The sequence below is a fragment of the Lissotriton vulgaris genome, chromosome 12, assembly GCF_964263255.1.
Source record: "Lissotriton vulgaris chromosome 12, aLisVul1.2, whole genome shotgun sequence".
Classification (NCBI taxonomy): domain Eukaryota; kingdom Metazoa; phylum Chordata; class Amphibia; order Caudata; family Salamandridae; genus Lissotriton; species Lissotriton vulgaris.
Genome location: NC_141700.1, coordinates 446,251,864 through 446,279,788, shown reverse-complemented (window position 1 = coordinate 446,279,788; position 27,925 = coordinate 446,251,864). Strand labels below are relative to the sequence as shown.

At 32.4% G+C, this 27,925-nt stretch overlaps 15 non-coding genes across 15 annotated transcripts; all 15 read left to right on the top strand.

Annotated features, from left to right (window-relative positions):
- Window positions 1-41: 41 nt before the first annotated feature.
- Window positions 42-115, top strand: TRNAT-AGU (transfer RNA threonine (anticodon AGU)). The gene has a single exon. It is a non-coding gene; the product is annotated as a tRNA-Thr (tRNA).
- A 1,457-nt stretch (window positions 116-1,572) lies between these two features.
- TRNAT-CGU (transfer RNA threonine (anticodon CGU)) lies at window positions 1,573-1,645 on the top strand. Its single transcript has one exon. It is a non-coding gene; the product is annotated as a tRNA-Thr (tRNA).
- Window positions 1,646-2,590: 945 nt separating this feature from the next.
- TRNAT-CGU (transfer RNA threonine (anticodon CGU)) lies at window positions 2,591-2,663 on the top strand. The gene has a single exon. It is a non-coding gene; the product is annotated as a tRNA-Thr (tRNA).
- A 947-nt stretch (window positions 2,664-3,610) lies between these two features.
- Window positions 3,611-3,683, top strand: TRNAT-CGU (transfer RNA threonine (anticodon CGU)). Its single transcript has one exon. It is a non-coding gene; the product is annotated as a tRNA-Thr (tRNA).
- A 3,818-nt stretch (window positions 3,684-7,501) lies between these two features.
- On the top strand, window positions 7,502-7,575 carry TRNAT-AGU (transfer RNA threonine (anticodon AGU)). The gene has a single exon. It is a non-coding gene; the product is annotated as a tRNA-Thr (tRNA).
- Window positions 7,576-9,541: 1,966 nt separating this feature from the next.
- Window positions 9,542-9,615, top strand: TRNAT-AGU (transfer RNA threonine (anticodon AGU)). The gene has a single exon. It is a non-coding gene; the product is annotated as a tRNA-Thr (tRNA).
- A 437-nt stretch (window positions 9,616-10,052) lies between these two features.
- TRNAT-CGU (transfer RNA threonine (anticodon CGU)) lies at window positions 10,053-10,125 on the top strand. The gene has a single exon. It is a non-coding gene; the product is annotated as a tRNA-Thr (tRNA).
- Window positions 10,126-16,663: 6,538 nt separating this feature from the next.
- On the top strand, window positions 16,664-16,737 carry TRNAT-AGU (transfer RNA threonine (anticodon AGU)). Its single transcript has one exon. It is a non-coding gene; the product is annotated as a tRNA-Thr (tRNA).
- Window positions 16,738-17,174: 437 nt separating this feature from the next.
- TRNAT-CGU (transfer RNA threonine (anticodon CGU)) lies at window positions 17,175-17,247 on the top strand. The gene has a single exon. It is a non-coding gene; the product is annotated as a tRNA-Thr (tRNA).
- A 2,979-nt stretch (window positions 17,248-20,226) lies between these two features.
- Window positions 20,227-20,299, top strand: TRNAT-CGU (transfer RNA threonine (anticodon CGU)). Its single transcript has one exon. It is a non-coding gene; the product is annotated as a tRNA-Thr (tRNA).
- Window positions 20,300-23,788: 3,489 nt separating this feature from the next.
- On the top strand, window positions 23,789-23,862 carry TRNAN-AUU (transfer RNA asparagine (anticodon AUU)). Its single transcript has one exon. It is a non-coding gene; the product is annotated as a tRNA-Asn (tRNA).
- A 438-nt stretch (window positions 23,863-24,300) lies between these two features.
- On the top strand, window positions 24,301-24,373 carry TRNAT-CGU (transfer RNA threonine (anticodon CGU)). The gene has a single exon. It is a non-coding gene; the product is annotated as a tRNA-Thr (tRNA).
- Window positions 24,374-25,323: 950 nt separating this feature from the next.
- Window positions 25,324-25,396, top strand: TRNAT-CGU (transfer RNA threonine (anticodon CGU)). Its single transcript has one exon. It is a non-coding gene; the product is annotated as a tRNA-Thr (tRNA).
- Window positions 25,397-25,831: 435 nt separating this feature from the next.
- On the top strand, window positions 25,832-25,905 carry TRNAT-AGU (transfer RNA threonine (anticodon AGU)). The gene has a single exon. It is a non-coding gene; the product is annotated as a tRNA-Thr (tRNA).
- A 1,450-nt stretch (window positions 25,906-27,355) lies between these two features.
- TRNAL-CAA (transfer RNA leucine (anticodon CAA)) lies at window positions 27,356-27,428 on the top strand. Its single transcript has one exon. It is a non-coding gene; the product is annotated as a tRNA-Leu (tRNA).
- The last annotated feature ends 497 nt before the right edge of the window (window positions 27,429-27,925 follow it).

Below are 27,925 nucleotides of genomic sequence, written 5' to 3'. Positions count from 1 at the left end.
AACACCATAAAGAAAAGTGTTTCAAAATTAAGAATCAAGTGGGTGCTGTGGCTTAGCTGGTTAAAGTGCCTGTCTAGTAAACAGGAGATCCTGAGTTCAACTCTCAGCAGTGCCTTGCTTTTCTCATTGTTATATAACAAATCATTTTCATTAGGTCTTATTCCGATACAATTAAAATATAAAAGTCTGATTCATCTTACTGTTGAACAGATCATCCTAAACCTTATAAAAACCCAAGTATTTTCAAGATTATAGAATGAATACTGTTATTGCAAAATGAAAAAAATACATATCTATGAGAAAGAAGTAGATGAAATTTCTACCTAGATTTGAGCAATATTAATACCATCATGAAAAAAATCTGTAAAGAATTCAAGAAATGAAATTGGGTTTTATAAGAGTACCTGTTTATTAAAACATACTAATCCTTGCGTAGTGATTGAGTATCTTTTCTTGTTTAAGATTGCAATACATATAAAGAATAATTTATAGCTTAAAACACATTTTTATCATCAACAATAAATTATTTATGCATTTTTTACTATTAACGTTGGTGCTGTGGCTTAGTGGTTAAAGCGCCTGTCTCGTATACAGGAAATCATGAGTTCAAATCTCAGCAGCACCTAACTGTTTTCTCCATGCTTTCCGAATAATTTTCATCAAACTAGTGTTGAATAAAATTTAAGAATAAACATCTGGTTCTATGAACTTTAGAATAAGTTATCTTAAAAATTAAATAAAATGCTTGGTATTGTGAAGATTTTTGTAGGAATGCATTGACTGAAATAGGGAAAAGACAATGACAAAGAACAAGATAGAGGTGAATGATCACTCTATTGTTTGATTCAACTAATCCATTCTTCAGCAAGGTATAGTTTAAAATGATATGAATAGGGTAAACTTCAAATTAGAGAGGTGTTTTTGAATACATGAAGAGTCTTCATTCATCTTAAGTGTTTGAGTAGAAAAGTGTGTGAACTTAGAAAAGAATATGAAAGTGAAACAGCAATATTCTCTTGAACACCATAAAGAAAAGTGTTTCAAAATTAAGACTCAAGTGGATGCTGTGGCTTAGTTGGTTAAACCGCCTGTCTAGTAAACAGGAGATCATGAGTTCAACTCTCAACAGCGCCTTGCTTTTCTCATTGTTATATAACAAATCATTTTCATTAGGTCTTATTCCGATACAATTAGAATATAAAAGTATGATTCATCTTACTGTTGAAAAGATCATCTTAAACCTTATAAAAACCCAACTATTTTCAAGAATATAGAATGAATACTGTTATTGCAAAATGAAAAAAACTACATATCTATGAGAAAGAAGTAGATGAAATTTCTACCTAGATTTGAGCAATATTAATACCTTCATGAAACAAAATTGTAAAGAATTCAAGAAATGAAATTGGGTTTTATAAGAGTACCTGTTTATTAAAACATATTAATCCGTGCGTAGTGATTGAGTATCTTTTCGTGTTTAAGATTACAATACATATAAAAAAGAATTTATAGCAGGAAACACATTTTCATCATCAACAATAAATTATTTATGCATTTTTTACTATTAACGTTGGTGCTGTGGCTTAGTGGTTAAAGCGCCTGGCTCGTAAACAGGAAATCCTGAGTTCAAATCTCAGCAGCACCTAACTGTTTTCTCCATGCTTTCCCAATAATTTTCATCAAACAAGTGTTGAATACAATTTAAGAATAAACATCTGGTTCTATGAACTTTAGAATAAGTTATCTTAAAAATTATATAAAATGCTTGGTATTGTGAAGATTTTTGTAGGAATGCATTGACTGAAATAGGGAAAAAAAAATGACAAAGAACAAGATAGAGGTGAATGATCACTCTATTGTTGAATTCAACTAATCCATTCTTCAGCAAGGTATATATTAAAATGATATGAATAGGGTAAACTTCAAATTAGAGAGGTGTTTTTGAATAAGTGAAGAGTCTTCATTCATCTTAAGTGTTTGAGTAGAGAAGTGTGTGAACTTAGAAAAAAATATGAAAGTGAAAAAGCAATATTCTCTGGAACACCATAAAGAAAAGTGTTTCAAAATTAAGAATCAGGTGAGTGCTGTGGCTTAGCTGGTTGAAGCGCCTGTCTAGTAAACAGGAGATCCTGAGTTCAACTCTCAGCAGCGCTTTGCTTTTCTCATTGTTATATAACAAATCATTTTCATTAGGTCTTATTCCGATACAATTAAAATATAAAAGTCTGATTCATCTTACTTTTGAAAAGATCATCTTAAACCTTATAAAAACCCAAGTATTTTCAAGAATATAGAATGAATACTGTTATTGCAAAATGAAAAAACTACATATCTATGAGAAAGACGTAGATGAAATGTCTACCTAGATTTGAGCAATATTAATACCTTCATTAATAAAATTGTAAAGAATTCAAGAAATGAAATTGGGTTTTATAAGAGTACCTGTTTATTAAAACATATTAATCCTTGCGTAGTGATTGAGTATCTTTTCGTGTTTAAGACTACAATACATATAAAGAAGAATTTATAGCAGAAAACACATTTTTATCATCAACAATAAATTATTTATGCATTTTTTACTATTAACGTTGGTGCTGTGGCTTAGTGGTTAAAGTGCCTGTCTCGTAAACAGGAAATCCTGAGTTCAAATCTCAGCAGCACCTAACTGTTTTCTCCATGCTTTCCGAATAATTGTCATCAAACAAGTGTTGAATACAATTTAAGAATAAACATCTGGTTCTATGAACTTTAGAATACGTTATCTTAAAAATTAAATAAAATGATTGGTATTGTGAAGATTTTTGTAGGAATGCATTGACCGAAATAGGGAAAAGAAAATGACAAAGAACAAGATAGAGGTGAATGATCACTCTATTGTTGAATTCAACTAATCCATTCTTCAGCAAGGTATAGTTTAAAATGATATGAATAGGGTAAACTTCAAATTAGAGAGGAGTTTTTGAATAAATGAAGAGTCTTCATTCATCTTAAGTGTTTGAGTAGAGAAATGTGTGAACTTAGAAAAGAATATGAAAGTGAAAAAGCAATATTCTTTCGAACACCATAAAGAAAAGTGTTTCAAAATTAAGACTCAAGTGGGTGCTGTGGCTTAGCTGGTTAAAGCGCCTGTCTAGTAAACAGGAGATCCTGAGTTTAACTCTCAACAGCGCCTTGCTTTTCTCATTGTTATATAACAAATCATTTTCATTAGGTCTTATTCCGATACAATTAGAATATAAAAGTCTGATTCATCTTACTGTTGAAAAGATCATCTTAAACCTTATAAAAACCCAAGTATTTTCAAGATTATAGAATGAATACTGTTATTGCAAAATGAAAAAAACTACATATCTATGAGAAAGACGTAGATGAAATTTCTACCTAGATTTGAGCAATATTAATACCTTCATGAAACAAAATTGTAAAGAATTCAAGAAATGAAATTGGGTTTTATAAGAGTACCTGTTTATTAAAACATAATAATCCTTGCGTAGTGATTGAGTATCTTTTCATGTTTAAGATTACAATACATATAAAGAAGAATTTATAGCAGGAAACACATTTTCATCATCAACAATAAATTATTTATGCATTTTTTACTATTAACGTTGGTGCTGTGGCTTAGTGGTTAAAGCGCCTGTCTCGTAAACAGGAAATCCTGAGTTTAAATCTCAGCAGCACCTAACTGTTTTCTCCATGCTTTCCGAATAATTTTCATCAAACAAGTGTTGAATACAATTTAAGAATAAACATCTGGTTCTATGAACTTTAGAATACGTTATCTTAAAAATTAAATAAAATGATTGGTATGCAGATTTTTGTAGGAATGCATTGACTGAAATAGGGAAAAGAAAATGACAAAGAACAAGATAGAGGTAAATGATCACTCTATTGTTGAATTCAAGTAATCCATTCTTCAGCAAGGTATAGTTTAAAATGATATGAATAGGGTAAACTTCAAATTAGAGAGGTGTTTTTGAATAAATGAAGAGTCTTCATATGGCCGGGATGCCTGTCACCCCCTCCCAACACAATCCCCAAGGATGGGAAGACGGACACAGTTCTGAACTTTTGGAAGGCGGGAGGGAGTTACCCTCCCGGCCGTATTTATTAAAATATGAAACAAAATTAAAACATTAAAATAACAGTTTCATATCATGTACAATTTTTCATTTATGACATTACGATGCAGACACGTTTATTGGCTAACCTTAACAAATCTCTAATACAAAGGTTCTCCTAGCCGAGTCTAAACATCCTGCAAATGCATACTTTCTAAATAAAAATTGTACATCCTAACATTACGGGCCAAGGGCAAGATCGTAACCGGTGTGAGATCCCTAATACCAGAACTCCCCCCTCACGTGTGTGGGGCGGGCGCACAGAGGACTGTACCTCTGTGCCAACTTCCAATTTCCCTTGTCTTAGCGGGGGCCCCTTATTTAACTCGACGCCATCTTAATGGTCGTCCGAGGACTCGTGTGAGGTGTCTAGAAGGTAGCGTGGACCCCCCTCCCACCCCACACTGCTTATCACATCTGCCGTCGCGGATGTCCTGGCCCCGGGAAATTCGTAGGAGGGGCATCCAGCCGCCTCCTCCCCTGGGAGGGGCCTATGACCGCCTTCCCTTTAGGTGACCCCATACTTAGTGGGTGCCGCCTCCCCGTGTGAGGGGCCAATGGCCGCCTCCCCCCGGGCGCTCCCATCCATAATGGGTGGCGCCCCCCCTCTAGGGATCTTGAAATTACTGCTCACCGATCATGACCTTACCGCCCGACCAAAAATAAATACGACGTTTTATATATCTATTGAAGAAAGAAAATAAACTTTACATTGCAATATTTATCCTCTTAACTAAACATTCAACACATCTTTCAATTAGACTGTGATACTCCGCTCCACTGGGGAAGAAAATGTTATGAAGCAAATAATTTTATTGCAGTACAAACATTGACATCTTTATTAACCACTAAACCAGGAGAAAAAGATACTATCAAAGCCAATCAATTTTATTGCTGTACTATATGGCCGGGATGCCTATCACCCCCTCCCAACACAATCCCCAAGGATGGGAAGACGGACGCAGTTCTGAACTTTTGGAAGGCGGGAGGGAGTTACCCTCCTGGCCGTATTTATTAAAAATATGAAACAAAATTAAAACATTAAAATAACAGTTTCATATCATGTACAATTTTTCATTTATACATTTCGCTGCATTCACGTTTATTGGCTAACCTTAACAAATCTCTAATACAAAGGTTCTCCTAGCCGAGTCTAAACATCCTGCAAATGCATGCTTTCTAAATAAAAATTGTACATCCCAACTTTACGGGCCAACGGCAAGGTCGTAACCGGTGTCAGATCCCTACATACCAGAAACTCCCCCCTCACGGTGTGAGGGGCGGGCGCACAGAGGACTGTACCTCTGTGCCAACTTCCAATTTCCCTTGTCTTAGCGGGGGCCCCTTATTTAACTCAACGCCATCTTAATGGTCGTCCGAGGACTCGTGTGAGGTGTCTAGAAGGTAGCGTAGACCCCCCTCCCACCCCACACTGTTCACCATATCCGCCGTCGCGGATATCCTGGCCCCGGGAAATTCCTAGAAGGGGCATCGAGCCGCCTCCTCCCCTGGGAGGGGCCTATGACCGCCTTCCCTTCGGCGACCCCATACTTAGTGGGTGCCGCCTCCCCGTGTGAGGGGCCAATGGCCGCCTCCCCCCAGGCGCTCCCATCCATAATGGGTGGTGCCCCTCCTCTAGGGATCTTGAAATTACTGCTCACCGATCATGACCTTACCGCCCGACCAAAATAAATACAACGTTTTTGAACCTAATGAAGAGAGCGATAAAGTGGTTAAAATGAACATTGTACTATTCCTCCCCTTATCTACACATGCCACACATTTAATTAGACTGTGATACTCCGCTCACCTGGATGAGAAAAAATGTAATGAAGCAAATCATTTTATTGCAGTTCAAACATTGACATCTTTATTACACACCATAAAAAAACGGAAAAAAGATACTATCAAAGCAAATCAACTTCATTGCACTACTAACGTTGCCATAAGGGGCTGGTGGGTGGGTCAAAATTGCTCCTTGTTCCGTCGAGGGCTCACGTGCAACGAGGGGGTGCAGCTTCCAAGCACAGGAACAAGAGGATGCTTCTTTGGATTGTTGCTCCTTTTATTCCTCTTCGGGAGGGCGTGTACCCTTCTCTGGTACGCCTACGGGGCGTGGCCAACGGTGTAGGTGTCTAGGACAACCCCTCTTGGGCGGGAAAAGGCTCGCCCCGGCTACGCCGCTTCGGGCATACCAGCCGAGACACGCCCCCCGCCCAAAATGGTTTCCCGGGGGGATCCGGGCACCCCACCATACATTCGGGGGGACCGAGTGGTCGCCCCTTTCCATATGGCTGGGATGCCTATCACCCCCTCCCAACACAATCCCCAAGGATGGGAAGACGGACGCAGTTCTGAACTTTCAAAAAATATGAAACAAAATTAAAACATTAAAATAACAGTTTCATATCATGTACAATTTTTCATTTATACATTTCGCTGCAGTCACGTTTATTGGCTAACCTTAACAAATCTCTAATACAAAGGTTCTCCTAGCCGAGTCTAAACATCCTGCAAATGCATACTTTCTAAATAAAAATTGTACATCCTAACTTTACGGGCCAACGGCAAGGTCGTAACCGGTGTCAGATCCCTACATACCAGAAACTCCCCCCTCACGGTGTGAGGGGCAGGCGCACAGAGGACTGTACCTCTGTGCCAACTTCCAATTTCCCTTGTCTTAGCGGGGGCCCCTTATTTAACTCGACGCCATCTTAATGGTCATCCGAGGACTCGTGTGAGGTGTCTAGAAGGTAGCGTAGACCCCCCTCCCACCCCACACTGTTCACCATATCCGCCGTCGCGGATATCCTGGCCCCGGGAAATTCCTAGGAGGGGCATCGAGCCGCCTCCTCCCCTGGGAGGGGCCTATGACCGCCTTCCCTTCGGCGACCCCATACTTAGTGGGTGCCGCCTCCCCGTGTGAGGGGCCAATGGCCGCCTCCCCCCGGGCGCTCCCATCCATAATGGGTGGCGCCCCTCCTCTAGGCATCTTGAAATTACTGCTCACCAATCATGACCTTACCGCCACAGGCCGGATAGTTGACCGGCTATCCGGACCCCCCACACTCCTACTAAAGGTCATGACTATACAAACCCTTTAACCATGCTAGGAAGTCACCTATGAGTAAGACATTCCCCTCCCGGGATCACTCTATTGTTGAATTCAACTAATCCATTCTTTAGCAAGGTATATTTTAAAATGATATGAATAGGGTAAACTTCAAATTAGAGAGGTGTTTTTGAATAAGTGAAGAGTCTTCATTCATCTTAAGTGTTTGAGTAGAGAAGTGTGTGAACTTAGTAAAGAATATGAAAGTGAAAAAGCAATATTCTCTTGAACACCATAAAGAAAAGTGTTTCAAAATTAAGAACAAGTGGGTGCTGTGGCTTAGCTGGTTAAAGCGCCTGTCTAGTAAACAGGAGATCCTGAGTTCAACTCTCAGCGGCGCCTTTTTTTTTGTCATTGTTATATAACATATCATTTTCATTAGGTCTTATTCCGATACAATTAAAATATAAAAGTCTGATTCATCTTACTGTTGAACAGATCATCTTAAACCTTATAAAAACCCAAGTATTTTCAAGATTATAGAATGAATGCTGTTATTGCAAAATGAAAAAAATACATATCTATGAGAAAGAAGTAGATGAAATTTCTACCTAGATTTGAGCAATATTAATACCTTCATGAAAAAAAAGGTTTGTAAAGAATTCAAGAAATGAAATTGGGTTTTATAAGAGTACCTGTTTATTAAAACATATTAATCCTTGCGTAGTGATTGAGTATCTTTTCGTGTTTAAGATTACAATACATATAAAGAAGAGTTTATAGCAGAAAACACACTTTCATCATCAACAATAAATTATTTATACATTTTTTACTATTAACGTTGGTGCTGTGGCTTAGTGTTTAAAGCGCCTGTCTCGTAAATAGGAAATCCTGAGTTCAAATCTCAGCAACACCTAACTGTTTTCTTCATGCTTTCCGAATAATTTTCATCAAACAAGTGTTGAATACAATTTAAGAATAAACATCTGGTTCTATGAACTTTAGAATAAGTTATCTTAAGAATTTAATAAAATGCTTGGTGTTGTGAAGATTTTTGTAGGAATGCATTGTCTGAAATAGGGAAAAGAAAATGACAAAGAACAAGATAGAGGTGAATGATCACTCTATTGTTGAATTCAACTAATCCATTCTTTAGCAAGGTATATTTTAAAATGATATGAATAGGGTAAACTTCAAATTAGAGAGGTGTTTTTGAATAAGTGAAGAGTCTTCATTCATCTTAAGTGTTTGAGTAGAGAAGTGTGTGAACTTAGTAAAGAATATGAAAGTGAAATAGCAATATTCTCTTGAACACCATAAAGAAAAGTGTTTCAAAATTAAGAACCAAGTGGGTGCTGTGGCTTAGCTGGTTAAAGCGCCTGTCTAGTTAACCGGAGATCCTGAGTTCAACTCTCAGCAGCGCCTTGCTTTTCTCATTGTTATATAACAAATCATTTTCATTAGGTCTTATTCCGATACAATTAAAATATAAAAGTCTGATTCATCTTACTGTTGAAAAGATCATCTTAAACCTTATAAAAACCCAAGTATTTTCAAGATTATAGAACGAATACTGTTATTGCAAAATGAAAAAACTACATATTTATGAGAAAGACGTACATGAAATTTCTACCTAGATTTGAGCAATATTAGTACCTTCATGAAACAAAATTGTAAAGAATTCAAGAAATGAAATTGGGTTTTATAAGAGTACCTGTTTATTAAAACATATTAATCCTTGCGTAGTGATTGAGTATCTTTTCGTGTTTAAGATTACAATAAATATAAAGAAGAATTTATAGCAGGAAACATATTTTCATCATCAACAATAAATTATTTATGCATTTTTTACTATTAACGTTGGGGCTGTGGCTTAGTGGTTAAAGCGCCTGTCTCGTAAACAGGAAATCCTGAGTTCCAATCTCAGCAGCACCTAACTGTTTTCTCGATGCTTTCCGAATAATTTTCATCAAACAAGTGTTGAATACAATTTAAGAATAAACATCTGGTTCTATGAACTTTAGAATAAGTTATCTTAAAAATTAAATAAAATGCTTGGTATTGTGAAGATTTTTGTAGGAATGCATTGACTGAAATAGGGAAAAGAAAATGACAATGAACAAGATAGAGGTGAATGATCACTCTATTGTTGAATTCAACTAATCCATTCTACAGCAAGGTATATTTAAAATGATATGAATAGGGTAAACTTCAAATTAGAGAGGTTTTCTGAATAAGTGAAGAGTCTTCATTCATCTTAAGTGTTTGAGTAGAGAAGTGTGTGAACTTAGAAAAGAATATGAAAGTGAAAAAGCAATATTCTTTTGAACACCATAAAGAAAAGTGTTTCAAAATTAAGACTCAAGTGGGTGCTGTGGCTTAGCTGGTTAAAGCGCCTGTCTAGTAAACAGGAGATCCTGAGTTCAACTCTCAACAGCGCCTTGCTTTTCTCATTGTATATAACAAATCATTTTCATTAGGTCTTATTCCGATACAATTAGAATATAAAAGTCTGATTCATCTTACTGTTGAAAAGATCATCTTAAACCTTATAAAAACCCAAGTATTTTCAAGATTATAGAATGAATACTGTTATTGCAAAATGAAAAAAACGACATATCTATGAGAAAGACGTAGATGAAATTTCTACCTAGATTTGAGCAATATTAATACCTTCATGAAACAAAATTGTAAAGAATTCAAGAAATGAAATTGGGTTTTATAAGAGTACCTGTTTATTAAAACATATTAATCCTTGCGTAGTGATTGAGTATCTTTTCGTGTTTAAGATTACAATACATATAAAGAAGAATTTATAGCAAAAAACACATTTTCATCATCAACAATAATTTTTTTATGCATTTTTTACTATGAACGTTGGTGCTGTGGCTTAGTGGTTTAAGCGCCTGTCTCGTAAACAGGAAATCCTGAGTTCAACTCTCAGCAGCACCTAACTGTTTTCTCCATGCTTTCCAAGGTATTTTCATCAAACACATGTTGAATACAATTTAAGAATAAACACCTGGTTCTATGAACTTTAGAATAAGTTATCTTAAAAATTAAATAAAATGATTGGTATTTTGAAGATTTTTGTAGGAATGCATTGACTGAAATAGGGAAAAGAAAATGACAAAGAACAAGATAGAGTTGAATGATCACTCTATTGTTGAATTCACCTAATCCATTCTTCAGCAAGGTATAGTTTAAAATGATATGAATAGGGTAAACTTCAAATTAGAGAGGTGTTTTTGAATAAATGAAGAGTCTTCATTCATCTTAAGTGTTTGAGTAGAGAAGTGTGTTAACTTAGAAAAGAATATGAAAGTGAAAAAGCAATATTCTCTTGAACACCATAAAGAAAAGTGTTTCAAAATTAAGAATCAAGTGGGTGCTGTGGCTTAGCTGGTTAAAGTGCCTGTCTAGTAAACAGGAGATCCTGAGTTCAACTCTAAGCAGTACCTTGCTTTTCTCATTGTTATATAACAAATCAATTTCATTAGGTCTTATTCCGATACAATTAAAATATAAAAGTCTGATTCATCTTACTGTTGAAAAGATCATCTTAAACCTTATAAAAACCCAAGTATTTTCAAGATTATAGAATGAATACTGTTATTGCAAAATGAAAAAAACTACATATCTATGAGAAAGACGTAGAAGAAATTTCTACCTAGATTTGAGCAATATTAATACCTTTACGAAAAAAATTGTAAAGAATTCAAGAAATGAAATTGGGTTTTATAAGAGTACCTGTTTATTAAAACATATTAATCCTTGCGTAGTGATTGAGTATCTTTTCTTGTTTAAGATTACAATACATATATAGAAGAATATATAGCAGAAAACACATTTTCATCATCAACAATAAATTATTTATGCATATTTTACTATTAACGTTGGTGCTGTGGCTTAGTGGTTAAAGCGTATGTCTCGTAAACAGGAAATCCTGAGTTAAAATCTCAGCAGCACCTAACTGTTTTCTCCATGCTTTCCGAATAATTTTCATCAAACAAGTGTTGAATACAATTTAAGAATAAACATCTGGTTCTATGAACTTTAGAATAAGTTATCTTAAAAATTTAATAAAATGCTTGGTGTTGTGAAGATTTTTTAGGAATGCATTGTCTGAAATAGGGAAAAGAAAATGACAAAGAACAAGATAGAGGTGAATGATCACTCTATTGTTGAATTCAACTAATCCATTCTTTAGCAAGGTATATTTTAAAATTATATGAATAGGGTAAACTTCAAATTAGAGAGGTGTTTTTGAATAAGTGAAGAGTCTTCATTCATCTTAAGTGTTTGAGTAGAGAAGTGTGTGAACTTAGAAAAGAATATGAAAGTGAAAAAGCTATATTCTCTTGAACACCATAAAGAAAAGTGTTTCAAAATTAAGAACCAAGTGGTTGCTGTGGCTGAGCTGGTTAAAGCGCCTGTCTAGTAAACAGGAGATCCTGAGTTCATCTCTCAGCAGTGCCTTGCCTTTCTCATATTTATATATAAAATCATTTTCATTAGGTCTTATTCCGATACAATTAAAATATAAAAGTCTGATTCATCTTACTGTTGAAAAGATCATCTTAAACCTTATAAAAACCCAAGTATTTTCAAGATTATAGAATGAATACTGTTATTGCAAAATGAAAAAAACTACATATCTATGAGAAAGACGTAGATGAAATTTCTACCTAGATTTGAGCAATATTAATACCTTTATGAAAAAACTTGTAAAGAATTCAAGAAATGAAATTGGGTTTTATAAGAGTACCTGTTTATTAAAACATATTAATCCTTGCATAGTGATTGAGTATCTTTTCGTGTTTAAGATTACAATACATATAAAGAAGAATTTATAGCAGAAAACTTATTTTCATCATCAACAATAAATTATTTATGCATTTTTTACTATTAACATTGGTGCTGTGGCTTAGTGGTTAAAGCGCATGTCTCGTAAACAGGAAATCCTGAGTTAAAATCTCAGCAGCACCTAACTGTTTTCTCCATGCTTTCCGAATAATTTTCATTAAACAAGTGTTGAATACAATTTAAGAATAAACATCTGGTTCTATGAACTTTAGAATAAGTTATCTTAAAAATTTAATAAAATGCTTGGTGTTGTGAAGATTTTTGTAGGAATGCATTGTCTGAAATAGGGAAAAGAAAATGACAAAGAACAAGATAGAGGTGAATGATCACTCTGTTGTTGAATTCAACTAATCCATTCTTTAGCAAGGTATATTTTAAAATGATATGAATAGGGTAAACTTCAAATTAGAGAGGTGTTTTTGAATAAGTGAAGAGTCTTCATTCATCTTAAGTGTTTGAGTAGAGAAGTGTGTGAACTTAGTAAAGAATATGAAAGTGAAATAGCAATATTCTCTTGAACACCATAAAGAAAAGTGTTTCAAAATTAAGAACCAAGTGGGTGCTGTGGCTTAGCTGGTTAAAGCGCCTGTCTAGTAAACCGGAGATCCTGAGTTCAACTCTCAGCAGCGCCTTGCTTTTCTCATTGTTATATAACAAATCATTTTCATTAGGTCTTATTCCGATACAATTAAAATATAAAAGTCTGATTCCTCTTACTGTTGAAAAGATCATCTTAAACCTTATAAAAACCCAAGTATTTTCAAGATTATAGAATGAATACTGTTATTGCAAAATAAAAAAAACTACATATCTATGAGAAAGACGTAGATGAAATTTCTACCTAGATTTGAGCAATATTAATACCGTTATGAAATAAATTGTAAAGAATTCAAGAAATGAAATTGGGTTTATAAGAGTACCTGTTTATTAAAACATATTAATCCTTGCGTAGTGATTGAGTATCTTTTCGTGTTTAAGATTACAATACATATATAGAAGAATTTATAGCAGAAAACACATTTTCATCATCAACAATAAATTATTTATGCATTTTTTACTATTAACGTTGGTGCTGTGGCTTAGTGGTTGAAGCGCCTGTCTCATAAATAGGAAATCCTGAGTTCAAATCTCAGCAACACCTAACTGTTTTCTCCATGCTTTCCGAATAATTTTCATCAAACACATGTTGAATACAATTTAAGAATAAACATCTGGTTCTATGAACTTTAGAATAAGTTATCTTAAAAATTAAATAAAATGCTTGGTATTGTGAAGATTTTTGTAGGAATGCATTGACTGAAATAGGGAAAAGAAAATGACAATGAACAAGATAGAGGTGAGTGATCACTCTATTGTTGAATTCAACTAATCCATTCTACAGCAAGGTATATTTAAAATGATATGAATAGGGTAAACTTCAAATTAGAGAGGTTTTTTGAATAAGTGAAGAGTCTTCATTCATCTTAAGTGTTTGAGTAGAGAAGTGTGTAAACTTAGAAAAGAATATGAAAGTGAAAAAGCAATATTCTCTTGAACACCATAAAGAAAAGTGTTTCAAAGTTAAGAATCAAGTGTATGCTGTGGCTTAGCTGGTTAAAGCGCCTGTCTAGTAAACAGGAGATCCTGAGTTCAACTCTCACCAGCGCCTTGCTTTTCTCATTGTTATATAACAAATCATTTTCATTAGGTCTTATTCCGATACAATTAGAATATAAAAGTCTGATTCATCTTACTGTTGAAAAGATCATCTTAAACCTTATGAAAACCCAAGTATTTTCAAGATTATAGAATGAATACTGTTATTGCAAAATGAAAAAAATACATATCTATGAGAAAGAAGTAGATGAAATTTCTACCTAGATTTGAGCAATATTAATACTTTCATGAAAAAAATCTGTAAATAATTCAAGAAATGAAATTGGGTTTTATAAGAGTACCTGTTTATTAAAACATACTAATCCTTGCGTAGTGATTGAGTATCTTTTCGTGTTTAAGATTACAATATATATAAAGAAGAATTTACAGCAGAAAACAAATTTTTATCATCAACAGTAAATTATTTATGCATTTTTTACTATTACCGTTGGTGCTGTGGCTTAGTGGTTAAAGCGCCTGTCTCGTACATAGGAAATCCTGAGTTCAAATCTCAGGAGCACCTAACTGTTTTCTCCATGCTTTCCGAATAATTTTCATCAAACAAGTGTTGAATACAATTTAAGAATAAACACCTGGTTCTATGAACTTTAGAATAAGTTATCTTAAAAATTAAATAAAATGCTTGGTATTGTGAAGATTTTTGTAGGAATGCATTGACTGAAATAGGGAAAAGAAAATGACAAAGAACAAGATAGAGGTGAATGATCACTCTATTGTTGAATTCAACTAATCCATTCTTTAGCAAGGTATATTTTAAAATGATATGAATAGGGTAAACTTCAAATTAGAGAGGTTTTTTGAATAAGTGAAGAGTCTTCATTCATCTTAAGTGTTTGAGTAGAGAAGAACTTAGAAAAGAATATGAAAGTGAAAAAGCAATATTCTTTTGAACACCATAAAGAAAAGTGTATCAAAATTTAGCATCAAGTGGGTGCTGTGGCTTAGCTGGTTAAAGTGCCTGTCTAGTAAACAGGAGATCCTGAGTTCAACACTCAGCAGTGCCTTGCTTTTCTCATTGTTATATAACAAATCATTTTCATTAGGTCTTATCCTGATACAATTAAATATAAAAGTCTGATTCATCTTACTGTTGAACAGATCATCTTAAACCTTATAAAAACCCAAGTATTTTCAAGATTATAGAATGAATACTGTTATTGCAAAATGAAAAAAATACATATCTATGAGAAAGAAGTAGATGAAATTTCTACCTAGATTTGAGCAATATTAATACCTTCATGAAAAAAAAGGTTTGTAAAGAATTCAAGAAATGAAATTGGGTTTTATAAGAGTACCTGTTTATTAAAACATATTAATCCTTGCGTAGTGATTGAGTATCTTTTCGTGTTTAAGATTACAATACATATAAAGAAGAGTTTATAGCAGAAAACACACTTTCATCATCAACAATAAATTATTTATACATTTTTTACTATTAACGTTGGTGCTGTGGCTTAGTGTTTAAAGCGCCTGTCTCGTAAATAGGAAATCCTGAGTTCAAATCTCAGCAACACCTAACTGTTTTCTTCATGCTTTCCGAATAATTTTCATCAAACAAGTGTTGAATACAATTTAAGAATAAACATCTGGTTCTATGAACTTTAGAATAAGTTATCTTAAGAATTTAATAAAATGCTTGGTGTTGTGAAGATTTTTGTAGGAATGCATTGTCTGAAATAGGGAAAAGAAAATGACAAAGAACAAGATAGAGGTGAATGATCACTCTATTGTTGAATTCAACTAATCCATTCTTTAGCAAGGTATATTTTAAAATGATATGAATAGGGTAAACTTCAAATTAGAGAGGTGTTTTTGAATAAGTGAAGAGTCTTCATTCATCTTAAGTGTTTGAGTAGAGAAGTGTGTGAACTTAGTAAAGAATATGAAAGTGAAATAGCAATATTCTCTTGAACACCATAAAGAAAAGTGTTTCAAAATTAAGAACCAAGTGGGTGCTGTGGCTTAGCTGGTTAAAGCGCCTGTCTAGTTAACCGGAGATCCTGAGTTCAACTCTCAGCAGCGCCTTGCTTTTCTCATTGTTATATAACAAATCATTTTCATTAGGTCTTATTCCGATACAATTAAAATATAAAAGTCTGATTCATCTTACTGTTGAAAAGATCATCTTAAACCTTATAAAAACCCAAGTATTTTCAAGATTATAGAACGAATACTGTTATTGCAAAATGAAAAAACTACATATTTATGAGAAAGACGTACATGAAATTTCTACCTAGATTTGAGCAATATTAGTACCTTCATGAAACAAAATTGTAAAGAATTCAAGAAATGAAATTGGGTTTTATAAGAGTACCTGTTTATTAAAACATATTAATCCTTGCGTAGTGATTGAGTATCTTTTCGTGTTTAAGATTACAATAAATATAAAGAAGAATTTATAGCAGGAAACATATTTTCATCATCAACAATAAATTATTCATGCATTTTTTACTATTAACGTTGGTGCTGTGGCTTAGTGGTTAAAGTGCCTGTCTCGTAAACAGGAAATCCTGAGTTCCAATCTCAGCAGCACCTAACTGTTTTCTCGATGCTTTCCGAATAATTTTCATCAAACAAGTGTTGAATACAATTTAAGAATAAACATCTGGTTCTATGAACTTTAGAATAAGTTATCTTAAAAATTAAATAAAATGCTTGGTATTGTGAAGATTTTTGTAGGAATGCATTGACTGAAATAGGGAAAAGAAAATGACAATGAACAAGATAGAGGTGAATGATCACTCTATTGTTGAATTCAACTAATCCATTCTACAGCAAGGTATATTTAAAATGATATGAATAGGGTAAACTTCAAATTAGAGAGGTTTTCTGAATAAGTGAAGAGTCTTCATTCATCTTAAGTGTTTGAGTAGAGAAGTGTGTGAACTTAGAAAAGAATATGAAAGTGAAAAAGCAATATTCTTTTGAACACCATAAAGAAAAGTGTTTCAAAATTAAGACTCAAGTGGGTGCTGTGGCTTAGCTGGTTAAAGCGCCTGTCTAGTAAACAGGAGATCCTGAGTTCAACTCTCAACAGCGCCTTGCTTTTCTCATTGTATATAACAAATCATTTTCATTAGGTCTTATTCCGATACAATTAGAATATAAAAGTCTGATTCATCTTACTGTTGAAAAGATCATCTTAAACCTTATAAAAACCCAAGTATTTTCAAGATTATAGAATGAATACTGTTATTGCAAAATGAAAAAAACGACATATCTATGAGAAAGACGTAGATGAAATTTCTACCTAGATTTGAGCAATATTAATACCTTCATGAAACAAAATTGTAAAGAATTCAAGAAATGAAATTGGGTTTTATAAGAGTACCTGTTTATTAAAACATATTAATCCTTGCGTAGTGATTGAGTATCTTTTCGTGTTTAAGATTACAATACATATAAAGAAGAATTTATAGCAAAAAACACATTTTCATCATCAACAATAAATTTTTTATGCATTTTTTACTATGAACGTTGGTGCTGTGGCTTAGTGGTTTAAGCGCCTGTCTCGTAAACAGGAAATCCTGAGTTCAACTCTCAGCAGCACCTAACTGTTTTCTCCATGCTTTCCGAGGTATTTTCATCAAACACATGTTGAATACAATTTAAGAATAAACACCTGGTTCTATGAACTTTAGAATAAGTTATCTTAAAAATTAAATAAAATGATTGGTATTTTGAAGATTTTTGTAGGAATGCATTGACTGAAATAGGGAAAAGAAAATGACAAAGAACAAGATAGAGTTGAATGATCACTCTATTGTTGAATTCACCTAATCCATTCTTCAGCAAGGTATAGTTTAAAATGATATGAATAGGGTAAACTTCAAATTAGAGAGGTGTTTTTGAATAAATGAAGAGTCTTCATTCATCTTAAGTGTTTGAGTAGAGAAGTGTGTTAACTTAGAAAAGAATATGAAAGTGAAAAAGCAATATTCTCTTGAACACCATAAAGAAAAGTGTTTCAAAATTAAGAATCAAGTGGGTGCTGTGGCTTAGCTGGTTAAAGTGCCTGTCTAGTAAACAGGAGATCCTGAGTTCAACTCTAAGCAGTACCTTGCTTTTCTCATTGTTATATAACAAATCAATTTCATTAGGTCTTATTCCGATACAATTAAAATATAAAAGTCTGATTCATCTTACTGTTGAAAAGATCATCTTAAACCTTATAAAAACCCAAGTATTTTCAAGATTATAGAATGAATACTGTTATTGCAAAATGAAAAAAACTACATATCTATGAGAAAGACGTAGAAGAAATTTCTACCTAGATTTGAGCAATATTAATACCTTTACGAAAAAAATTGTAAAGAATTCAAGAAATGAAATTGGGTTTTATAAGAGTACCTGTTTATTAAAACATATTAATCCTTGCGTAGTGATTGAGTATCTTTTCTTGTTTAAGATTACAATACATATATAGAAGAATATATAGCAGAAAACACATTTTCATCATCAACAATAAATTATTTATGCATTTTTTACTATTAACATTGGTGCTGTGGCTTAGTGGTTAAAGCGCATGTCTCGTAAACAGGAAATCCTGAGTTAAAATCTCAGCAGCACCTAACTGTTTTCTCCATGCTTTCCGAATAATTTTCATTAAACAAGTGTTGAATACAATTTAAGAATAAACATCTGGTTCTATGAACTTTAGAATAAGTTATCTTAAAAATTTAATAAAATGCTTGGTGTTGTGAAGATTTTTGTAGGAATGCATTGTCTGAAATAGGGAAAAGAAAATGACAAAGAACAAGATAGAGGTGAATGATCACTCTATTGTTGAATTCAACTAATCCATTCTTTAGCAAGGTATACTTTAAAATGATATGAATAGGGTAAACTTCAAATTAGAGAGGTGTTTTTGAATAAGTGAAGAGTCTTCATTCATCTTAAGTGTTTGAGTAGAGAAGTGTGTGAACTTAGTAAAGAATATGAAAGTGAAATAGCAATATTCTCTTGAACACCATAAAGAAAAGTGTTTCAAAATTAAGAACCAAGTGGGTGCTGTGGCTTAGCTGGTTAAAGCGCCTGTCTAGTAAACCGGAGATCCTGAGTTCAACTCTCAGCAGCGCCTTGCTTTTCTCATTGTTATATAACAAATCATTTTCATTAGGTCTTATTCCGATACAATTAAAATATAAAAGTCTGATTCCTCTTACTGTTGAAAAGATCATCTTAAACCTTATAAAAACCCAAGTATTTTCAAGATTATAGAATGAATACTGTTATTGCAAAATAAAAAAAACTACATATCTATGAGAAAGACGTAGATGAAATTTCTACCTAGATTTGAGCAATATTAATACCGTTATGAAATAAATTGTAAAGAATTCAAGAAATGAAATTGGGTTTATAAGAGTACCTGTTTATTAAAACATATTAATCCTTGCGTAGTGATTGAGTATCTTTTCGTGTTTAAGATTACAATACATATATAGAAGAATTTATAGCAGAAAACACATTTTCATCATCAACAATAAATTATTTATGCATTTTTTACTATTAACGTTGGTGCTGTGGCTTAGTGGTTGAAGCGCCTGTCTCATAAATAGGAAATCCTGAGTTCAAATCTCAGCAACACCTAACTGTTTTCTCCATGCTTTCCGAATAATTTTCATCAAACACATGTTGAATACATTTTAAGAATAAACATCTGGTTCTATGAACTTTAGAATAAGTTATCTTAAAAATTAAATAAAATGCTTGGTATTGAAGATTTTTGTAGGAATGCATTGACTGAAATAGGGAAAAGAAAATGACAATGAACAAGATAGAGGTGAGTGATCACTCTATTGTTGAATTCAACTAATCCATTCTACAGCAAGGTATATTTAAAATGATATGAATAGGGTAAACTTCAAATTAGAGAGGTTTTTTGAATAAGTGAAGAGTCTTCATTCATCTTAAGTGTTTGAGTAGAGAAGTGTGTAAACTTAGAAAAGAATATGAAAGTGAAAAAGCAATATTCTCTTGAACACCATAAAGAAAAGTGTTTCAAAGTTAAGAATCAAGTGGATGCTGTGGCTTAGCTGGTTAAAGCGCCTGTCTAGTAAACAGGAGATCCTGAGTTCAACTCTCACCAGCGCCTTGCTTTTCTCATTGTTATATAACAAATCATTTTCATTAGGTCTTATTCCGATACAATTAGAATATAAAAGTCTGATTCATCTTACTGTTGAAAAGATCATCTTAAACCTTATGAAAACCCAAGTATTTTCAAGATTATAGAATGAATACTGTTATTGCAAAATGAAAAAAATACATATCTATGAGAAAGAAGTAGATGAAATTTTTACCTAGATTTGAGCAATATTAATACTTTCATGAAAAAAATCTGTAAATAATTCAAGAAATGAAATTGGGTTTTATAAGAGTACCTGTTTATTAAAACATACTAATCCTTGCGTAGTGATTGAGTATCTTTTCGTGTTTAAGATTACAATATATATAAAGAAGAATTTACAGCAGAAAACACATTTTTATCATCAACAGTAAATTATTTATGCATTTTTTACTATTACCGTTGGTGCTGTGGCTTAGTGGTTAAAGCGCCTGTCTCGTACACAGGAAATCCTGAGTTCAAATCTCAGGAGCACCTAACTGTTTTCTCCATGCTTTCCGAATAATTTTCATCAAACAAGTGTTGAATACAATTTAAGAATAAACATCTGGTTCTATGAACTTTAGAATAAGTTATCTTAAAAATTAAATAAAATGCTTGGTATTGTGAAGATTTTTGTAGGAATGCATTGACTGAAATAGGGAAAAGAAAATGACAAAGAACAAGATAGAGGTGAATGATCACTCTATTGTTGAATTCAACTAATCCATTCTTTAGCAAGGTATATTTTAAAATGATATGAATAGGGTAAACTTCAAATTAGAGAGGTTTTTTGAATAAGTGAAGAGTCTTCATTCATCTTAAGTGTTTGAGTAGAGAAGAACTTAGAAAAGAATATGAAAGTGAAAAAGCAATATTCTTTTGAACACCATAAAGAAAAGTGTTTCAAAATTTAGCATCAAGTGGGTGCTGTGGCTTAGCTGGTTGAAGTGCCTGTCTAGTAAACAGGAGATCCTGAGTTCAACTCTCAGCAGTGCCTTGCTTTTCTCATTGTTATATAACAAATCATTTTCATTAGGTCTTATCCCGATACAATTAAAATATAAAAGTCTGATTCATCTTACTGTTGAACAGATCATCTTAAACCTTATAAAAACCCAAGTATTTTCAAGATTATAGAATGAATACTGTTATTGCAAAATGAAAAAAATACATATCTATGAGAAAGAAGTAGATGAAATTTCTACCTAGATTTGAGCAATATTAATACCTTCATGAAAAAAAAGGTTTGTAAAGAATTCAAGAAATGAAATTGGGTTTTATAAGAGTACCTGTTTATTAAAACATATTAATCCTTGCGTAGTGATTGAGTATCTTTTCGTGTTTAAGATTACAATACATATAAAGAAGAATTTATAGCAGAAAACACATTTTCATCATCAACAATAAATTATTTATGCATTTTTTACTATTAACGTTGGTGCTGTGTCTTAGTGGTTAAAGCGCCTGTCTCATAAATAGGAAATCCTGAGTTCAAATCTCAGCAGCACCTAACTGTTTTCTCCATGCTTTCCGAATAATTTTCATCAAACACATGTTGAATACAATTTAAGAGTAAACATCTGGTTCTATGAACTTTAGAATAAGTTATCTTAAAAATTAAATAAAATGATTGGTATTGTGAAGATTTTTGTAGGAATGCGTTGATTGAAAAAGGGAAAAGAAAATGACAAAGAACAAGATACAGGTGAATGATCGCTCTATTGTTGAATTCAACTAATCCATTCTTCAGCAAGGTATAGTTTAAAATGATATGAATAGGGTTAACTTCAAATTAGAGAGGTGTTTTTGAATAAGTGAAGAGTCTTCATTCATCTTAAGTGTTTGAGTAGAGAAGTGTGTGAACTTAGAAAAGAATATGAAAGTGAAAAAGCAATATTCTCTTGAACACCATAAAGAAAAGTGTTTCAAAATTAAGAATCAAGTGGGTGCTGTGGCTTAGCTGGTTAAAGTGCTTGTCTAGTAAACAGGAGATCCTGAGTTCAACTCTCAGCAGTGCCTTGCTTTTCTCATTGTTATATAACAAATCATTTTCATTAGGTCTTATTCCGATACAATTAAAATATAAAAGTCTGATTCATCTTACTGTTGAAAAGATCATCTTAAACCTTATAAAAACCCAAGAATTTTCAAGATTATAGAATGAATACTGTTATTGCAAAATGAAAAAACTACATATCTATGAGAAAGAAGTAGATGAAATTTCTACCTAGATTTGAGCAATATTAATACTTACATGAAAAAAAATTGTAAAGAATTCAAGAAATGAAATTGGGTTTTATAAGAGTACCTGTTTATTAAAACATATTAATCCTTGCGTAGTGATTGAGTATCTTTTCGTGATTAAGATTACAATACATATAAAAAAGAATTTATAGCAGAAAACACTTTTTCATCATCAACAATAGATTATTTATGCATTTTTTACTATTAACGTTGGTGCTGTGGCTTAGTGGTTAAAGCGCATGTCTCGTAAACAGGAAATCCTGAGTTAAAATCTCAGCAGCACCTAACTGTTTTCTCCATGCTTTCCGAATAATTTTCATCAAACAAGTGTTGAATACAATTTAAGAATAAACATCTGGTTCTATGAACTTTAGAATAAGTTATCTTAAGAGCTTTATAAAATGCTTGGTGTTGTGAAGATTTTTGTAGGAATGCATTGTCTGAAATAGGGAAAAGAAAATGACAAAGAACAAGATAGAGGTGAATGATCACTCTATTGTTGAATTCAACTAATCCATTCTTTAGCAAGGTATATTTTAAAATGATATGAATAGGGTAAACTTCAAATTAGAGAGGTGTTTTTGAATAAGTGAAGAGTCTTCATTCATCTTAAGTGCTTGAGTAGAGAAGTGTGTGAACTTAGTAAAGAATATGAAAGTGAAAAAGCAATATTCTCTTGAACACCATAAAGAAAAGTGTTTCAAAATTAAGAACCAAGTGGGTGCTGTGGCTTAGCTGGTTAAAGCGCCTGTCTAGTAAACCGGAGATCCTGAGTTCAACTCTCAGCAGCGCCTTGCTTTTCTCATTGTTATATAACAAATCAATTTCATTAGGTCTTATTCCGATACAATTAAAATATAAAAGTCTGATTCATCTTACTGTTGAAAAGATCATCTTAAACCTTATAAAAACCCAAGTATTTTCAAGATTATAGAATGAATACTGTTATTGCAAAATGAAAAAAACGACATATCTATGAGAAAGACGTAGATGAAATTTCTACCTAGATTTGAGCAATATTAATACCTTCATGAAACAAAATTGTAAAGAATTCAAGAAATGAAATTGGGTTTTATAAGAGTACCTGTTTATTAAAACATATTAATCCTTGCGTAGTGATTGAGTATCTTTTCGTGTTTAAGATTACAATACATATAAAGAAGAATTTATAGCAGGAAACACATTTTCATCATCAACAATAAATTATTTATGCATTTTTTATTATTAACATTGGTGCTGTGGCTTAGTGGTTAAAGCGCCTGACTCGTAAACAGGAAATCCTGATTTCAAATCTCAGCAGCACCTAACTCTTTTGTCCATGCTTTCTGAATAATTTTCATCAAACAAGTGTTGAATACAATGTAAGAATAAACATCTGGTTCTATGAACTTTAGAATACGTTATCTTAAAAATTAAATAAAATGATTGGTATTGTGAAGATTTTTGTAGGAATGCATTGACTGAAATAGGGAAAAGAAAATGACAAAGAACAAGATAGAGGTGAATGATCACTCTATTGTTGAATTCAACTAATACATTCTTCAGCAAGGTATATTTTAAAATGATATGAATAGGGTAAACTTCAAATTAGAGAGGTGTTTTTGAATAAATGAAGAGTCTTCATTCATCTTAGGTTTTTGAGTAGAGAAGTGTGTGAACTTAGAAAAGAATATGAAAGTGAAAAAGCAATATTCTCTTGAACACCATAAAGAAAAGTGTTTCAAAATTAAGAATCAAGTGGGTGCTGTGGCTTAGCTGGTTAAAGCGCCTGTCTATTAAACAGGAGATCCTGGGTTCAACTCTCAGCGGTGCCTTGCTTTTCTCATTGTTATATACCAAATCATTTTCATTAGGACTTATTCCGATACAATTAAAATATAAAAGTCTGATTCATCTTACTGTTGAAAAGATCATCTTAAACCTTATAAAAACCCAAGTATTTTCAAGATTATAGAATGAATACTGTTATTGCAAAATGAAAAAAACTACATCTCTATGAGAAAGACGTAGATGAAATTTCTACCTAGATTTGAGCAATATTAATACCTTCATGAAACAAAATTGTAAAGAATTCAAGAAATGAAATTGGGTTTTATAAGAGTACCTGTTTATTAAAACATATTAATCCTTGCGTAGTGATTGAGTATCTTTTCGTGTTTAAGATTACAATACATATAAAGAAGAATTTATAGCAGAAAACACATTTTCATCATCAACAATAAATTATTTATGCATTTTTTACTATTAAAGTTGGTGCTGTGGCTTAGTGGTTAAAGCGCCTGTCTCGTAAACAGGAAATCCTGAGTTCAAATCTCAGCAGCACCTAACTGTTTTCTCCATGCTTTCCGAATAATTTTCATCAAACAAGTTTTGAATACAATTTAAGAATAAACATCTGGTTCTATGAACTTTAGAAAACGTTTTCTTAAAAATTTAATAAAATGCTTGGTATTGTGAAGATTTTTGTAGGAATGCATTGACTGAAATAGGGAAAAGAAAATGACAATGAACAAGATAGAGGTGAATGATCACTCTATTGTTGAATTCAACTAATCCATTCTTCAGCAAGGTATATTTTAAAATGATATTAATAGGGTAAACTTCAAATTAGAGAGGTGTTTTTGAAGAAGTGAAGAGTCTTCATTCATTTTAAGTGTTTGAGTAGAGAAGTGTGTGAACTTAGAAAAGAATATGAAAGTGAAAAAGCAATATTCTCTTGAACACCATAAAGAAAAGTGTTTCAAAATTAAGAATCAAGTGGGTGCTGTGGCTGAGCTGATTAAAGCGCCTGTCTAGTAAACAGGCAGGAGATCCTGAGTTCAACTCTCAGCAGTGCCTTGCTTTGCTCATTGTTATATAACAAATCATTTTCATTAGGTCTTATTCCGATACAATAAAAATATAAAAGTCTGATTCATCTTACTGTTGAACAGATCATCTTAAACCTTATAAAAACCCAAGTATTTTCAAGATTATAGAATGAATACTTTTATTGCAAAATGAAAAAAATACATATCTATGAGAAAGACGTAGATAACATTTCTACCTAGATTTGAGCAATATTAATACCTTCATGAAAAAAAATTGTAAAGAATTCAAGAAATGAAATTGGGTTTTATAAGAGTATCTGTTTATTAAAACATATTAATACTTGCGTAGTGATTGAGTATCTTTTCGTGTTTAAGATTACAATACATATAAAGAAGAATTTATAGAAGAAAAGACATTTTCATCATCAAGAATAAATTATTTATGCATTTTTTACTATTAACATTGGTGCTGTGGCTTGGTGGTTAAAGCGCCTGTCTCGTAAACAGGAAATCCTGAGTTCAAATCTCAGCAGCACCTAACTGTTTTCTCCATGCTTTCCGAATAATTTTCATCAAACACATGTTGAACACAATTTAAGAGTAAACATCTGGTTCTATGAACTTTAAAATAAGTTATCTTAAACATTAAATAAAATGATTGGTATTGTGAAGATTTTTGTAGGAATGCATTGACTGAAATAGGGAAAAGAAAATGACAAAGAACAAGATAGAGGTGAATGATCACTCAATTGTTGAATTCAACTAATCCATTCTTCAGCAAGGTATAGTTTAAAATGATATGAATAGGGTAAACTTCAAATTAGAGAGGTGTTTTTGAATAAATGAAGAGTCTTCATTCATCTTAAGTGTTTGAGTAGAGAAGTGTGTGAACTTAGAAAAGAATATGAAAGTGAAAAAGCAATATTCTCTTGAACACCATAAAGAAAAGTGTTTCAAAATTAAGAATCAAGTGGGTGCTGTGGCTGAGCTGGTTAAAGCGCCTGTCTAGTAAACAGGAGATCCTGAGTTCAACTCTCAGCAGTGCCTTGCTTTTCTCATTGTTATATAACACATCATTTTCATTAGGATTATTCCGATACAAATAAAATATAAAAGTCTGATTCATCTCACTGTTGAACAGATCATCTTAAACCTTATAAAAACCCAAGTATTTTCAAGATTATAGAATGAATACTGTTATTGCAAAATGAAAAAAATACATATCTATGAGAAAGAAGTAAATGAAATTTCTACCTAGATTTGAGCAATATTAATACCTTCATGATTTTTTTTAAGAATTCAAGAAATGAAATTGGGTTTTATAAGAGTACCTGTTTATTAAAACATATTAATCCTTGCGTAGTGATTGAGTATCTTTTCGTGTTTAAGATTACAATACATATAAAGAAGAATTTATAGCAGAAAACACATTTTTATCATCAACAATAAATTATTTATGCATTTTTTACTATTGACGTTGGTGCTGTGGCTTAGTGGTTAAAGTGCCTGACTCGTAAACAGGAAATCCTGAGTTCAAATCTCAGCAGCACCTAACTGTTTTCTCCATGCTTTCCGAATAATTTTCATCAAACAAGTGTTGAATACAATTTAAGAGTAAACATCTGGTTCTATGAACTTTAGAATAGGTTATCTTAGAAATTAAATTAAATGCTTGGTATTGTGAAGATTTTTGTAGGAATGCATTGACTGAAATAGGGAAAAGAAAATGAAAAAGAACAAGATAGAGGTGAATGATCACTCTATTGTTGAATTCAACTAATCCATTCTTCAGCAAGGTATATTTTAAAATGATATGAATAGGGTAAACTTCAAATTAGAGAGGTGTTTTTGAATAATGAAGAGTCTCCATTCATCTTAAGTGTTTGAGTAGAGAAGTGTGTGAACTTAGAAAAGAATATGAAAGTGAAAAAGCAATATTCTCTTGAACACCATAAAGAAAAGTGTTTCAAAATTAAGAATCAAGTGGGTGCTGTGGATTGGCTGGTTAAAGCGCCTGTCTAGTAAACAGGAGATCCTGAGTTCAACTCTCAGCAGTGCCTTGCTTTTCTCATTGTTATATAACAAATCATTTTCATTAGGTCTTATTTTGATACAATTAAAATATAAAAGTCTAATTCATCTTACTGTTGAACAGATCATCTTAAACCTTATAAAAACTCAAGTATTTTCAAGATTATAGAATGAATACTGTTATTGCAAAATGAAAAAAATACATATCTATGAGAAAGAAGTAGATGAAATTTCTACCTAGATTTGAGCAATATTAATACCTTCATGAAAAAAAATTGTAAAGAATTCAAGAAATAAAATTGGGTTTTATAAGAGTACCTGTTTATTAAAACATATTAATCCTTGCGTAGGGATTGAGTATCTTTTCGTGTTTAAGATTACAATACATATAAAGAAGAATTTATAGCAGAAAACACATTTTCATCATCAACAATAAATTATGTATGCATTTTTTACTATTGACGTTGGTACTGTGGCTTAGTGGTTAAAGCGCCTGTCTCAAACACAGGAAATCCTGAGTTCAAATCTCAGCAGCACCTAACTGTTTTCTCCATGCTTTCCGAATAATTTTCATCAAACAAGTGTTGAATACAATTTAAGAATAAACATCTGGTTCTATGAACTTTAGAATAAGTTATCTTAAAAATTAAATAAAATGCTTGGTATTGTGAAGATTTTTGTAGGAATGCATTGACTGAAATAGGGAAAAGAAATGACAAAGAACAAGATAGAGGTGAATGATCACTCTATTGTTGAATTAAACTAATCCATTCTTCATCAAGGTATAGTTTAAAATGATATGAATAGGGTAAACTTCAAATTAGAGAGGTGTTTTTGAAGAAATGAAGAGTCTTCATTCATCTTAAGTGTTTGAGTAGAGAAGTGTGTGAACTTAGCAAAGAATATGAAAGTGAAAAAGCAATATTCTCTTGAACACCATAAAGAGAAGTGTTTCAATATTAAGAATCAAGTGGGCGCTGTGGCTTAGCTGGTTCAAGCGCCTGTCTAGTAAACCGGAGATCCTGAGTTCAACTCT